The 16,121-nt window shown below is 55.2% G+C and overlaps 1 protein-coding gene across 2 annotated transcripts in view; it reads right to left on the reverse strand.

The window, feature by feature from the left end:
- LOC142002745 (zinc finger protein 385C-like) overlaps positions 1–2,002 on the reverse strand; it is a 142,115-nt gene extending 140,113 nt beyond the window's left edge. For both annotated transcript variants that reach the window (XM_074979114.1, XM_074979113.1), the window contains exon 1: positions 1,894–2,002. The gene's annotated coding sequence lies outside the window, so the exon portion shown is untranslated. The remainder of the gene's footprint in view (positions 1–1,893) is intronic.
- Positions 2,003–16,121: the final 14,119 nt, after the last annotated feature.

Below are 16,121 nucleotides of genomic sequence, written 5' to 3' on the forward strand. Positions count from 1 at the left end.
AGAACAGGTTTATTAGGTGACAGGGACACAGCATAGAACAGACGAGTCAGCAAAGAAACCAGACGCCCTCAGTACCATCCAGCTTGGGGAGAGGGGGCACGGGGAGGCCCCCAAGCCCTCCTGGCCAAGTCAGCTGAGACTGCCCCACCCAATGGCCCTGTTCCAATTCAGACCAGCCAGGCCCCTCCTCCCTCCTTTGTCCTGTTTCCCGATGAAAAAAGGTATCACCTGGTTGCTTAGGTTACCAAGAGCCGGAAGAGCCATGGCCTACGTGTGAGAGGTCATCACACCCAAACTCCCCTCACCGCTATGCACTGATGCTGTGCCTAGGGAAACTGAGGCACCCACCTTGGGTTGCTACAGGGCAGTTGGAAACACATGCAACCTAGTCAGGGGGATAACAACCCCCCGCACGCCCCACTTGTCACCCTCCTGCCATGAGGAATTCTCGCTCCCCAGCAGCCCTTGCAGCCAGCACACATGGGAGCCAACAGCCTGAAGAGAGGATCCCTCTGTTATCAGGCGCTGACTAGTCCCTACCAAGGGGTGAGGATGGCAGAGTTCCCTGTAAGCTGAGCACTTGGGCTGCTGCCCAGGAGAGACGCAGGTGCCACCCAGCTGGTTGGCAGAGCGCCCACAGCCGGCAGCTTGTTTTGATTGGTGGTGCACATGGCACACGCCTCGGTGCCCATAACAAAATTTATTCCACCCATTGATGGAAAAAATTGGCGGGAATGCTGGGAGATGGATTTCATGGGGCATCATCTGCATTTGGATTCCCTCCCACAAGCTCTTGCAGCTGTCTGGGCTGGCCGGTCGCTGTGGTGTCATCCTCCAGTGGGCGCACAGTGTCTCTGTGTGCCGGGGTCACTCCTGCACTCAGGGGCCTCTCTGAGCCTGTAGCAGATTGCACTCCAGCCCCCTGCTCCTGCCAGGCCCAGGGGAGCCAGTTTTGTCATGATGCTTTCCAGAGGGTCCTCCTTCTCCCACCTGCTGAGTGCTCACTAAGTGGGTTCACTGATGGGGGACGGCGACCCATTAGTGTTCCCTGTTAGCTGAGCACTTGGTCAACCATCCAGGAGAGATTCAGGTGCTGCCCAGCTGATTGGCAGAGCACCCACAGCCAGCAGCCTGTGTTTCTCTGGGTGGTGCACAGCCGCACATCTGGGTGCACACAAAACTTATTCCACCCTGGCTTGGAAAAACTTAGGGGGAATATTGGGCCCCATTAACATTCCACAGCTGCGGTTGTTGGTTGACTCCTGACCAATATCCTCACCTTCCTCCTTCAGTCGCGGAAGACAACTCTAGCAAAGATCCGTACCGCCGCTGTGCAGACCCGAAGCAGTGAGGGGAGGGACTCCTCTCCAGAGCGACCCAGGAGTCCCGAGTATCAGCCGCAGGTCTTACCACTCTGCCGCTAGCAGAACTGGGACTAGAACCCACGTCACTCAAGTCCTCATTCCCGCTCGAGCGGCTAGAGGCTGGAGTAGAACAGAGGCGCCAGCCCCCCACTCTCGCCCCACATTTCCTGCCTTCATGCTACACCGTGACGGAGACCCTTTTGGAACTAGATGACTGAAGTCACCACAGTTCCATGGGTGGGGATTGGAGTCTCCCCGTGCCGGGCACTGTGCGCACAAGCATGCGCACAAGCATCCACATGCACACAAGTGTGCACACACTCGTGTGCGAGCACATCTACAGAAGCATGCGCAAATACAATGGAAAATCGGTCCCCGTTCCAAAGAGCTCACCTTGGACAACAAGACAGACAAGCGGACACAGATGCGGGAGCGGGGGGTAGACAGCGCATGGAGGAGCCCGAGGGAACAGCAGGACAAGCCGAGCTTGCAGCTGTCTCACCGTCATGCTCCTATTTACAGACCGTACCTTAGCTCCCAACAACACCTCCTCCGGTGCTACTGATCCGCGCTCTGCGTTAAGGAGTCGTCGTTAATGGAGCATCCCCAGCGGCAGCGGGTTGTGCATTGAGCCCGACAATCCATCTGGAGCTGGAAGCGGCGGAGGCAGGAGCAGGGCTTTATTTCCTTCAGTCACGTCAGTTTAACACGATTAGAATTCAGGTTATGCACCCTCAGCAGCACACTTAATGCCGGTTTAGAATCCGCTAGTGACTAAAGCAGCGGGTGAATTATTAGTGACTCAGTCGACAATTTTGCTCGTCTTGTGGCTTTTTTTAGCACCGTGCGGACAGAACTCACTCTGCAAACCCCTGCTGGGCACAGTCGCTCCCTACTCCCTGTCGCTCCCTACGCTTTCTGTTGCCAGCGTCCAGTCCGAGATCAGAACCAGCCTGGACTTAAACCTTGCCCTCCTAGGCAGATCCACATGCACAGTACAGAGGGACTGAACGTCCGGCATGGTGACGTGGGTGGGTAACATTTCCCCCAGGAAACAATGGCACAGAAGCTGCTTGTCAGCAGCATGATGGATCCACCTGTAAGTTCAAGGGATGCCAGCATGATCTGGTCCACGCAGAGTGCTAAATGGCCACAGACGAGTGTTCTCTGTAAGCTGGGCACTCTGACACCACCCATGAAAGATTCAGGTGCTGCCCAGCTGAGCGCCCAAAGCCAGCAGCGTGTTTTTTGGGTGGTGCACATCAACACAGGCCTTGGTGCATGTAACAAAATTTATTCTGCTCATGGACTGGGGGGGGAAAAAAAGCAGGAACACTACCAGCCACACTTGCCTTCACAACTTCTCCCTCACCAGCCACTGCCTGGTTGTTCTGGCCAACAAGAGGTCATGAGCAGCCCATCTAAAAGAAGCGGATACACAAGCACAGACAATGGCACTACAGCACAACTCAGGTCTTAGCTGTCCGGTGGCTTTCCTGGAACACACATCGCAGACCAGTGTTACCTGTAAGCTGTGTGCTTGTGCAGCCACTCAGGAGAAATTCAAATGTCGCCCTGCTGATGAGCAGAGCTCACAGCTAGGTTTTGTTTCAACTGGCGGTGCACACTCACGTGTGCCTCGGTGCACGTAATAATTATCCCGCACATGGGTGGAAAAGCCTAGAGGAAAACAACATGTCATGGAACAAGGGCTTCTGTGCTTGGGATCGTCTCTCTGTATCTGTGTGGCATCCAGGACACTGGGGGTGTTGATCCTGGCTGCGACCCACTCGGTGCTCCCAAAATACATATTAAAAAAGGACATGAACCTCACCAGGAATTAGACAAGAACTTATCTTGGCAGGACTCACTGTGGTCCTGCACATCCGGCAGGGTCAGCAGACTGCACCCAGCGGTTGTCAGCTCCCAGGAGTTTATCCCAAGTCTCCCGCGGGTTGAAGTTTCTATTAAAACCCCCTGTTCCTGGAGTCAGGGGATGTCATGACGCTCTCGGCTTTCCTCTACCATAAGCAGTGCCTTTTCCAGCCCTTGGGCCATGGAGCAAAGCCTGAGAGCCTGATATGTGCCAAGCTCAAACAAACGGCACCCAGCGTCATCTCGTTGCGAAGTCTCATGATTCTCATGCCAATCTTGAGAAGTTTCTCCTGGGGGCAATGCATCTGCATGCGCCTGATTGGCTCAAAGGCCTCAAAACTTTGGCTTCAAAAGGGTGGAGACGTCCATAATTCCTGCCTCCACCGACAGCCTCTTGCCACCCACCTGCCCCTTCTTTCCCCTCCCAACCTGTGTGTAAGCCGGAAAGCAACTTGCCCAGAGCCCCTCAGCAAATCTGGGCCTCAAGCTCAGCTTTGCAGCGGCCTTCCCCTTAGAGAAGGGTTACATGCTCCTCCCCAGAAAAGGACGCATCCTGGCAATAGGTCTCAACAGCAAGCCACCTGCAGGGCTGACTATCTGCTGTGATTCTGAGCTCCTTCTCACCTGGAGGGGATGCATTGGGCATGACCAAAGCGCACTGTGTGTTTATTCCTCTGATCCGATCCGCAACAGCCCATGGGCACGGACAGGTTGGTAGAGTAAGAAAAAGAAACTGCCTTGCCCTTTAAAACATAGCATCGCTTTGGCCATTGGTTAACAGCTCGCAGGTTAAGCAAAGACGCCGTGCGGCCCTGCCATTCATATTGGTGCGTACAGTTAACAAGCCTCTGGCTGCACTTAACGCTGACCTGACGGCACTTACTGTTGCAGGTGGCACGAAGTCAGGGTCTTAGTGAGAACCAAGAATACCAAGCGCTTCAATTAACAATCTGAACTGGAATCCTACCCGGGAACAACACACGGTCCGGGCACACACGCTACGGGGAGAACCTTGCAGCCGGACTGTATTGAAGTGTACACCGGGAGGGCACCGAGTCCAGCCGGTCTCCGCCAACGCAGCCGAAGCTGAAGCAGCGTGGAAAAAGAGTACTTTGAGCACCCAACGCCCCACACACCCTTGGTGACTGCAAAACCTGAGGAACCAGCCCACAAGGGAATCCAGGTCCGCAGCCCCCCAGGAGCCAGCAAAGCACCAGAGAGGTGGGGCTCAGCTACCCCAAGATCTTGGCAGGGCAGAGAAGTGTTCAACCAGTTCTCCAGCTGGGAACTAGACATAACCATCTGTATGGAACATTGCACACCTGGGTGGATCATGGGCAGCACCCAGAAAACCCGGGTCCTCTTGAGCCTCTGCTGTCAGAGTGCAAAGATCCAGAGGTTTGCCAAGGCTGGGACAGGCTCAGCAGCTGCTGTGTTGCTACATCAGGGGACCTGGTATCTCACCAAGGCTACGTCTACACGTGAAGCCTACATTGAAATAGGCTATTTCGATGAGTAACGTCTACACGTCCTCCAGGGCTGGCAACGTCGATGTTCAACTTCGACGTTGCGCAGCACCACATCGAAATAGGCGCTGCGAGGGAACGTCTACACGCCAAAGTAGCACACATCGAAATAAGGGTGCCAGGCACAGCTGCAGACAGGGTCACAGGGCCGACTCAACAGCAAGCCGCTCCCTTAAAGGGCCCCTCCCAGACAGTTGCACTAAACAACACAAGATCCACAGAGCCGACAACTGGTTGCAGAACCTGTGCCTGCAGCATGGATCCCCAGCTGCAGCAGCAGCAGCCAGAAGCCCTGGGCTAAGGGCTGCTGCCCACGGTGACCATAGAGCCCCGCAGGGGTCTCTCAACCCCTCAGCTGATGGCCGCCATGGCGGACCCTGCAATTTCGACGTTGCGGGACGCACAATGACTACACGGTCCCTACTTCGACGTTGAACGTCGAAGTAGGGCACTATCCCCATCTCCTGATGAGGATAGCGACTTCGACGTCTCGCCGCCTAATGTCGAAGTTAACTTCGAAATAGCGCCCGACGCGTGTAGCCGTGACGGGCGCTATTTCGAAGTTAGTGCCGCTACTTCGAAGTAGCGTGCACGTGTAGACACGGCTCAAGTGGGTGTGGGTTACACAGATGTTCCTGGTTATGTCCCTGGAAGAAGGGGAATCTCAGGGCTTTGCTTAGCACCCCAAATCCCCTTCATTCCTGTGACTGCCCAGAGGCCATGCTTGCGAAACGCTGTAGAAACCCAACGCTTCAGCCAGCGTACAGGCCATGCACAGGTTGGGAGGGGGAAGAGACACACTCAGAGCCACCCAACAGCAGTGGGAACAAAGCTCAACTTTCCAACAGCCTTCCCCTTCTGGAGGGGTTACGTGTTCCTCCCCAGAAGAGGGCGCATCATGGCAGTGCATGTCTCAAGAGGAGGCCGCCGGCTGTGATTCTGAGCTCCTTCTCCCCTCTGAGTGAGGATGCTCCCAGACCTGACCAAAGCACACCAAGGGGACACTGCATGGAGTGGTTGGAAAGAGCCCCAGAGCAGGTCTGGGGCTGTTACCCCAGGTGGAATCCTCAGGGAACGTATCTCTGGGAACAGCTGAGCTGTTTTCCTTGCCTCAGAAGTCTGCCCGGAGGGTGAATCTCTGGCTGCTCCTAAGAGCAGGAGCTAATGGCCTGAGGGGAAGCAGGGTTAGGCTGCAGCTCTGGAAAACAAGCAGTCCTGTGGCACCTTAAAGACGAACACATTAATTTATTAGGTAATGAGCTTTCGGGGGCTGAGACCAACTTCTTCAGATGTGGTCTCACCCACAAAAGCTCGTTACCTCATAAATAAATGTTATTCCTTAAGGTGCCACAGGACTGCTTGTTATCCAGAGTTAACAGTGCATCCTTGGCCAGCTTTACCAAACCCTCTCACAAGGTTACCTGGCACGACAGACAACTCCCAAGAGACGCAGCCCCAGCGAATAACCCCGCAGGAGACCCCTGGGAAGAGGCCAGGAGAACGGGGGGTGGGAATCCTCCTTACCCCACCTGTGCCTTCCCCATTTCTCCTGACAGAGGGGTTACGAGCTGGCCCGTTCTCTGAGCGGTTCGCCTTGTTCGAGCAGGAGAAAATCAATTCCCCTCTCACTGCAACTCTTCCTACGACAGAGGAACTGAAAAACCTCGCCAGCCCGTGTATTTACTCAGCGTGGGAGCCAACTGACTTGTGGCGCATCCGTAAACACAGAGAAGGGCACCAGTGGAATCGCTTACTACACATCTTCGTTTAACGTGTTTTATTCATTTTCAAGACACCTCAGTGTGTTCTCAGTGGGCGCACACAGCTACAATGACTGCCCTGACCATCTCCCAGGGTCCGGCCAGATGGGTGCCCAAGCTCAGGCTGCAGCTGCAGCTTCAACATCTACAGGGCACTTAAAGTGCATGCACCAGCCACAGGTCACTAAGGGCAGACTCTCCTGAAGATGTCCTGTGGTCCATCTAATTTTTAACATCCATGTGTGGAATAAATTTTATGTGCAGTGAGGCATGTGCGGATGTGAACCACCAAGAGAAACACCTGCTGCCGGCTGTGGATGCTTTGCTAATCAGCTGGGCAGCACCCGAATCTCTCCTCAGTGGCCGACCCTGAGCTCAGCTTACAGGGAATGCTGCTCATGGCTCAGGATGTGGGGGGAAGGTTTTGTCAATGCCCTGGATGACTGGTGCAAGAGCCTGATCCTGCCAGGTGCTGTGCACTTTATATTCCAGCAGCTCCTTGGTACGACCCAGGTCCCTAGTGTGCTGCACGTGTAACGAGCTGGTCGTTCCCCTCACAACCCTGCAGTGCAGATGTTAGGAGGGCCGTGACCCCAGCGCACAGCTGGGGAACTCAGAAACAGAGAGTAAGGCCCCGAGTCAGCAAAGCACCGAAGCACGTGCTTCACGTCAAGCAGGAGCTGAAAACGGACCAGGCCGCAGGCTTGAGCGCTTTGCTAAATGGGGACCTAAAGGACACACAGGGCATCTGGGGCGGGAAAATGAACACACACCCCTGAGCACGTAACCACACAGTCAGGTCCTCCTGCGCTGGCCTGTCTTTGGCTGGAGCCAACAGTCCCAACAAATGTCACCTTCATGCCCCCCGGTTTTAAAGCTCCAGTGCCCAGTGGACAAGTCGCCATCAGTCAGAAGTAACACGTCCTCACCAAGGGCACCTGGCTGGCAGCCCCAGCAGAGCCCTCCAGGAACAGCTGGGGTGTAGGCAGAGATTCAGTTCCTTTCTGACAGGCTCGTGTCTGGGAGGAGCTTGGCCCGTCAGTGTTCCCTGTACGCTGAGAGCTTGGGGGCTGCCCAGGAGAGGTTCAGGTGCTGCCCAGCTCGTTAGCAGAGTACCCGCAGCCGGTAGCGTGTGTGTCTATGGGTGGTTCACATCCGCACATGCCTTGGTGGGTGTAAAATTTATTCCGCCCATGGATGGAAAAAAGAGAGAACAGCGATCCCCATGCCCAGAGGTGGCCCAGTCTGCAGAGCCGCCAGTAGGGAATTCATATGCATGCAAAGGGCCCCATCCAGAATCAGTACTGGGGTAACAGCCAGAGGACTGGAGGCCCCTCTGGGGACTAGCAAAGGAGACAATATGGCCCCATGGGAGAGCACTGGGCTGGCTTCGACTCCAGGCTGTATCCCTGCCCTGCCGGTTGACCGCGGAACAACGCCACGGCTCTCTCTAAGTCTTTACCCAAGCTCAGGTTGTGGCAACTGTGCTAGGCGCTGTACAAACCGGCAACTGCCCCAAAGAGCGGACAACCCTTGCGTGTAACGGGGAGGGGCCCAAGGGACCAGCCAGATGGCGCTGAGCACCGGCCAAAGCACACCATCGGCAGGAGACTGAAAACCCACCGGTTTGGTTTCCACGTCATCTCAACGCAAAGGGCAGAGCCGGAAGCCCCCCACCCTGCACCCCGGGGTGCAACAGGCCTCGGGTGGGGTGCGCACCTGGTCACTGCACTTTTCCAGCTCCTGCCGAGGTGGCAGGGCCCAGGCCGTGCCTGGCTTTACCTCGGCGGTCCCCGATCCGCGAGGAGGGATGGCTGACGTGGAAGCCTGCAGCCACCGAGACAAACGCGGTCCTCAGTTCTCCTGTGTCCTCCTCGTGCCTGCGGGCGCCGCTTCCTCACAGAAGCAGGACAGGTCGGGGGCCGGGCGTTGTTTCTCTCTGGATTGACACAGGATCCCAGCGACTAGAGAGAGGCCAAATTCTCCACAGAACCCTCTTTGTCGCCCTCCCGCCCTGACCGGCCGGCGGCCCACGGTCCTGCGGCTGGTACACAGGCGTTTTCCTGTACTTCGGAGCAGGCGGCAGGTTGGGAAAGAGCCCCACAACCCAGGCTCTGTCTCCACTTCGTCTGTTCCTCCTCCAGCTCCTTCCCTGGCCTGGCAGCCGGACAGCACAAAGCCCCCTTCACCTGGCTCATAAAGGAGGCTCTGAGCGGAGAGGCCGGAGGGTCGCCTCGCACACACAAGCCTCCAGTGACTTGAAAGTCGCAGGCGTCCGGGAGCGGACACACCCAGAGCATTCCTGGCATGGCTGCCTTGCCCACATAATGGACTTCACTGCTCCCTTTCCCGCTCACCTCCACCCGGCTGGAGACCCAAGAAAAACACAAGTGTCCCTCCGCAGCCTCCACTCACAAAACCCTATTTCCCAGCACCAGCTCCCAGCCTCTGGGAGTCACACCCGCCATGCACTCTCCTATGGCACAGGCAGCCTCTTGGGGCAAGGCCGCATCCTTCCGGGTGCTCTTCGGGGCTGGGCAAGCTGGGCTTGCTTTCCACTCTGGGAAGCTGGCCGCCGCGTGCTGATGCCGAACACCTCCCCCCCCCGCAGTCCTGCAACCAGGCCCAGCTCCCTTTGGATCAATCAGTTCCTGGCATTGCCGTCCCAACAGAGTTTTATGTGCCACTTCCTACTTAGCACCAATGCTCCCTGTAAGCTGATGGCTTGGGCGGCCGCCCGGGAGGGATCCAGGGGCCGCCCGGCTGATTGCCAGAGCTCCCACTGCCGGCAGTGTGTGTTTCAAGGGATGGTTCACATCCGCACATGCCTCGGCACACATAAAATTTATTACACGCATGGATTGCGGGAGAAAGAAAACCAAAGGGCACGTGGCTTCGCACTAGAATCGGTTTGATCTTTCTGAGCGATTCGGTCAGCAATTTGCACCCACGCTCCGCCCAAGAGTCTCACGCGGGCGCCGGGTGTGTCCTGCTCGAGGACTGAAGGAGGTCGAACATTTCGGCAGCTGCCCCCCTGGTCTGCACAGTTCTTTTTAGGACCCACTCGGCTCACCCCACGTGGGGAGGGGCACTCGAAGAAGTGCCCTAACAACGGAGATCGAAATATCTAACAGGGATGGTCTAGACAGTGCTTGGCCCTGCCAGCAGGGCAGGGGACCAGACTTGATGACCTCTCGAGGTCCCTTCCAGTTCTAGTGTTCTCAGATTCTAGTCTTGCATCTGTTGCTCTTAACTGGATCCAGCAGGATCACCGACCAGCTCAGGACAAGAGGCGCAGGAGACAGGAGGTACCTGTTTCCAGTCATGGTCAACGGCATTCCTGCCGTACCTGAAACACCCGTCCTCGGTGTAACAACTTTTGCACCGAGGGAAACTGAGTCACAGAACGTTGGCATGAAGTGACTCACCCAAGGATCATGTCCAGCTTTAACTACTAGGCCCCACCCCCTCCCAGAGCTAGGAATAGGATCCGGGAGTCATGGGGGAATTACTTCCTTCTCCTGGGGCTTGCTCTGTTTCCACGGGAGAAAGGGCAGCAAACAGGCAATCCAGACGGAGCATGGCATTCTGGGATTAGGAACCGCTGGGTCACAGCGGAAGGACACCCACCCTTATTAAAAGGGAGGGCCAGGGGCAGCTGAAGACACAGGCGCTGCAGGTCTACACCAGGGTTCCTACTAAGTTTTTCCATCTACGGGCAGAATAAACTTTGTTATGTGCACTGAGGCATGGACAGATGTGCACCACCCCTAGCTGCTAGAGAGTGGGGCGGCCCCTGAATCTCTTCTGGATGGCTGCCCAACCGCTCATCTTGCAACGCACACTGCTCACGAGCCCGACACCCAGCCTCCAGGCCCACGGACAGTGCTCTCCCGCACCCCTGCAGATGGGAAATACAGGGACAGAGCAATTAGGGAACTTATCCAAGGTCAGACATAGCATCTGTGGTGGAGCAGGGAATCCGGGAGTCCCAGCGGGGCTGCTCTTGGTAGCTTAGCTCGTTTTATTTTCGCCAGACACCTGGGTTCTCTCCCTGGCGCCGCCACTGCCCTGTTGCACGACCTTGGGCAAGTCCCTTCCCATCTCTCCGCCCCCGGTTCCCCTCCCACCTTGTATCCAGCTCATCCATTAGACTGTGAGCTCCTTGGCACCTCTTGCTGGGTGCATGGGGTCCTTGGGACAGCTCTGCATCCACAGCATTCAGCCCCCAGACAGCCTATGCAGCCGGAGAACCCCTAAACGCCTTCCAGACCTTTTGCTTTAATTTCCCCCCACCCCGGTGGAGCTTCAGATCCAAGTCGCTAGTGGATGATGAAATGAACAGCACCAAGAGCTGCTGGGAACAGAACCCAAGACAGCAGGTTCCTGATTGCCTGTTTCAGCCAGTGGGTCCTTCTCCCTACTTTGCTGCATGTTGAAATCCAGAAGTAAATATTAACCCACTGCCCTACGGATTCTGCTTGCTCGAGCTGGGTTTGTTCAGTTTGGAAAAGAGAAAGCTGAGAGGGAACAGGGGAGCAGCTATCTCATACCTAACAGGGTGTGGCAAGGAGGAGGGAGAAAAAAAAATCGTCTCCTTTGCCTCTGAAAATGGGACAAGGAGCAATGGGCTGAAATGGCCGTGAAGGAGGTCAAACATCAGGAAAAATTTTCTGCCAGGGTGGTTAAGTCCTGGAATAAATGACCTGGGGTGGTTGCAGAATCTCCATCATTGGAAATATGTAAGAGCAGGTTAGATAAACATCTAACACTGATGATCTAGATGGCGCTTGGCCCTGCCGGGAGGGCAGGAAACTGGACGTGATGACCTCTCAAGGTCCCATCTGGTGCTAGTGTTCTCAGGTTCAATTTCCTTTAAAAACCTCCCGTCTCTTCATCATAGAAAACTGGCTCTGGTGAAGCCACCTGACACTGGGTTGTGCCGACTGGCTTCCTAGGCGGGATTGGGACAGTGGAGAAGTCTGTTCGCTATTGAGCTGCTCCAGACCAGAAACGGACACACGGTCTTGTCAGTTCAAGGAGGACAACGGACACCAACCTCGAAGGACCGGCCCAAAGGAGGACGACGTCAGCCTGGGAACTCAACTGCTTCCGACAGGCTCCTCCCGGCCCCAAACGCCATTTCATCCCTCTGGTCCCAAGAGGGATGCAGCCTGGAGAACTCTGCCTCAGTTTTCTGCACTGTATCTCCCAGGCTTCTAAATTGCCTGTTCAGCAAACTCTGCCTCCCCCAGAGCAAAGAGTAAGCTGAGCCTCCTTTAATCCCCTCAAGCCCTTTCGTAACGATGCTCAGAAATAAACCCAACGTGGGTCCTAATGCCACTCGACAACGCAGAGGGGGCTATTTATAGGGCTGACAGAGCACACACACCTGCAGCGTGTGGACGTGAGCCAGCGGAAGGAACGGCTCATGCTCCTTTCCATGGGGCTGCGCATTTCCCAGGCAGCTCAGAGAGTGAATCTGGAACGCCGGTGGGATGCGGCAGAGGCGAGCGTGCAGGCTGGGACGGCAAACTCACGGTGGCTACACGTCCCCCTTCCTCTCCTAGCAGCCGGACTGTAAAATACAGAGCAGGGAGAATAGTCTCCCTAGCCACAGCAGGCACATGGCCAAAGCAGCAGATCCCACCGTCCCCAGTAAAGTAACCCCACAGCTGGTGCAAACGGTACAGAATGCTCCACCGGGAAGACCCCTGCCAGAGAAGTTAGGGCACTGAAGAAAAGCGGCAGGAGATGCCCCAGCCATTGGGAGCCGGCAAGGAACTCCGGGATCATTCCATGCCAAGCTCTGCCCACACTGTGCCTTGCAGCTCTTCCCAAGAGCACTGGTTTAGCCTGGCACAAGAGTCTCCGCTCCGCAATGGAATGGAACCTCTGTGGTGGGAAGAAAAAGGGGGGTGTTCCGACCAGGCTTCCCTCGAATTTTCTCCACCCAATGGGGAGAATAAGTTTTGTTCTGTGCACTGAGGCATGTGCGGATGTGCACCACCGGTAGAAACACATGACACTGACGCACCGATGTAGGTGTACCCATGGGTGCATGGACACGGACACGGATACATACCGCCTCTCCCAGAGGCGATCCCTCTTCGCACCAGATTGATGGCCAACGCTGCTGGCCTTAACTTTCCAAGGGTTTAATAAACTCTGCCAGTGAGTTACGATTTCCTGCAGGCAGGACAGCGCCCAAGCGCTCGCCTCTGTCTGCCTCTTTCCCCACCCCAGGCAAACTAGACGAGCAGGTCTAGTGAGCTGGGGTGGCTTTTCCAGCGCGCTCCACAATGGGCTTTGCTTGGCTGCCAGTGCAGTCCGTGGGAATGCAGCTGGGTTCGGTCCCTGCCGGGTGCTTGCAACAATCCAAGCTAGAGTTGGCAACGAAACATCTAGGAAAGGAGTTCTGGTTGTAAGCACAACCCTGATCCCTTCGGGGCACCCCGCGGAGACACGCCGTGTTTCCACACTGGACACAGTCTCATCCCACCAGCACCCAGGGAAAATCCTGACGCCCTGATCCACTGCTGATCCACAGCCAGGCTTGCACGGACGTTCGCAGGAGTTCTGCTGGAGTAAGGACTTTAGGATTTGCACAGCGGGACAAGGTCCCTGGTTAGGGCTAGTGTCTCGCTCCAGGCTTGTGCAACTGGGAGTGCAGGGTCAGAGCTCAGCAGGAGGAGCTGGACAGCTGGGGCAGTGAGCGGTGGGAGGAGGAGTGGGGCACAGCTAGCTGGACTCTTGGGCCTCTCAGACAGGCGGCCATGCAGCGTTCCCTGTAAGCTGAGCCCTTGGGAGGAGACCTGGGGAGAGGCTTTTGGCTCAGTGGTACAGCTTGGCGCTGTGAGCAAAAGAAGCCATTTCTTGCTGTTTGATTGTTCCCCTCTACTCGACACTGCTGAGGCCACTTCTGGAGCATTGGGCTCCCCGCCCAGTTTAGAAAGGATGTGTATGCACTGGAGAGGGTCCAGCCGAGGGCAACCAAAATGCTTAGGGAGTGGGAGCACACAGCCTACCAGGAGAGGCTGTGGGATCTGGGCTTATTTAGTTTGCAGAATGGAAGAGTGAGGGGGGATTTGACAGCAGCTTTCAACTTTCTGAAGGGGGGCTATAAAGAGGATGGAGAGAGGCTGTTCTCCGTAGTGATGGGCGGCAGAATAAGGAGCAAGGGTCTCACGTTACAGGGGGGAGGTGTAGGTCGTATATTAGGAAAAACTATTTAATTAAGCGGGTGATGAAGCACTTGAATGCGTTGCCTGGAGAGGTGGTGGAATCTCCATCCCTAGAGGTTTTTTAGCCCTGGCTTGACAAAGCCCTGGCTGGGATGATTTAGTTGGGGCTGGTCCCATTGGGCAGGGGGCTGAACTTGATGACCTCCTGCGATCCCTTCCAGCCCTTGGATTCTATGATTCTCCTGAAATTCAGAGACATGGGACTTTGGACGGTCGGTGTTAACAAACAAAGCTGCACCAGAGAAAGACCTGGCTGTGACTATCACCCACTTGTACTCCTACTGTGGACATCCACAGGCCCAAACGCCACCTAATTGCTGGGGCTGAAAAGGGGTAATGGTATGGTCGTGGCTGCAGTTATTAGAGGATGCAGTTACAGTATTACATGTTCTTAGTGTATGAGCCGCAGGAAGGCTTTAAGAAATGCAGCATCATTCCTAGTTCTGTGCAAAAGACTTTGTTGGAAGGAGCTGTTGAAAACAGTGGCAGAGTTGACTCTCTCCCTTCATCTCTCTAGCCAGTGTCAATTGCTCCCTGGAAACCGGGTGCTGGTCCTGAAAGAAGGGATTGCTTGCACGCTGTTTGTGATTACCTCTGTTCCAGGACTAGCCCAGTTAAGTTACACGAATGGACCCAGGCTTGGCCTTGCTAACTTCTCCTCTGATGGGAAGTCAACCATCAAGGCCCTGACATCTGCTATTGAGGCAAAGGTATTTATTAGGATGGGAAATTACAAACAAGTCCTGAAAGGCAGCCCCAGAGCATTAATTCCTGAGCCCAAGCTAAACAGGACAGTGTATTCAAAAGGCACCAAGAAGTCACGATTGCACTGGCATACACACTCATTCCTGGCATGTGCTATGCAAGCAACAAGCTGCGGAAGGAGAGTTTTGCTGAGGTCGTGTTTATTTACTTTGAAACATTTCAGAGGCCCGTCAAAAGAAACGTCAACCATAAAACCAACAGTCAATCTGCTGTGCTGCCAACACTCCCAGCAGTTCAAACAAATGCAAAGGAGCAGCTCTCCTGCCCAAACCAAACAGCGTGTGTGTGTCGCTCTCTCCAGGAGCGCTGCGTTTCCTGGAGAGATGAGACGCGGGCGCCGGCAGCCTGGGCAATGGATGACAAACGTTAATGGGAAGAAGTGTTACAGCTTCAAGAGGAGGAACGAAGTCAGACAGCCGGAGCCAATCCAGCACCACACCAAGGCTGTAGTTCCCTTTCCAAATAAATAAATGATCTGTTAAAAGGCACTTGGCTTCTGCGGGCCGAGAACAGGACTTCAACAGCTACAGGGCCAGGTTCCCAGCTCAGAGCTGCTTGGCAGTGGCTGTGTGAACCAATGAGGTGCTGGTCTCTGTCCTATTTCCAAGCACAGATAAGACAAGATCACATCCCAAGACCTATTAGGCTCTTTCCTGGCAGGCTCTGCAGGGGAAGAAGAACTAAGCAGGCCCTGGGGACTAAATTCCTCCATTAGACTGTTTGGGATGTGGGGCTGAGGCCACAAGGAGGGCTCCCTGTAAGCTGAGCGCTTGGGCGGCCGCCCAGGAGAGGTTCAGGTGCTGCTCAGCTGGTTAGCAGAGCGCCCACAGCAAGGCTTGTGTTTCTATCGGCAGTGCACTTCTGCACATGCACACAACAAAATTCATTCTGCCCATGGATGGAAATAATTAGAGGAAACACTGATCACAAGTTAGGCTGATGAATGTCCCAGTGTTGAAACAAAGTACTTAGACTCCTAGAAGGCACTTGACTTAGTCCCCGCTGCAGGATACCAAGCATGCAGAACCCTACATCAACTCTACCTTGGCAGCGTAGCCTAGTGGAGAGCACGGTAGATTTACGACTAAGATACTGGGGTTCTGCTGCCTGCTGTGTGACTATGCCACTTCACTGTTCTGTACCTCTGTTTCCCCTGCTATAAGCTGTGGACAACAGCGACCTGTAAGATCCCCAGACAAAATGTGCTACAGGATCAACCTCTCACCTGGAACCTTGGAATATGACCGGTGCTGGGTGAGGAAATTTCCTGGACCATGGGAGGTTAATATTGTGCAGCACATAACCAACACTTCCACTGCTTACTGGGCTCTTGGAAGACATTTAGGGGTAAATTCCAGGAAACAAACAGCACACAACACAAAGAGCCAGGACTGGTGGCTGTAAATAAACTTTATGGGCCCACGGGAAACTCGGCCACACCCATGATAAGTGGTCGCCCAGCTAACTAAAATCATGCCAGATTACGGATGTTACCAGGCAAGACAGTTCCGGATTAGAGAGGTTCAACCTGTATATGAAACAGGTAAAAAGTCTCAGAGGGGTCACCATGTTAGTCTGTAGCTTCAC

This window comes from Carettochelys insculpta, chromosome 28 (genome assembly GCF_033958435.1).
Source record: "Carettochelys insculpta isolate YL-2023 chromosome 28, ASM3395843v1, whole genome shotgun sequence".
Classification (NCBI taxonomy): Eukaryota; Metazoa; Chordata; order Testudines; family Carettochelyidae; genus Carettochelys; species Carettochelys insculpta.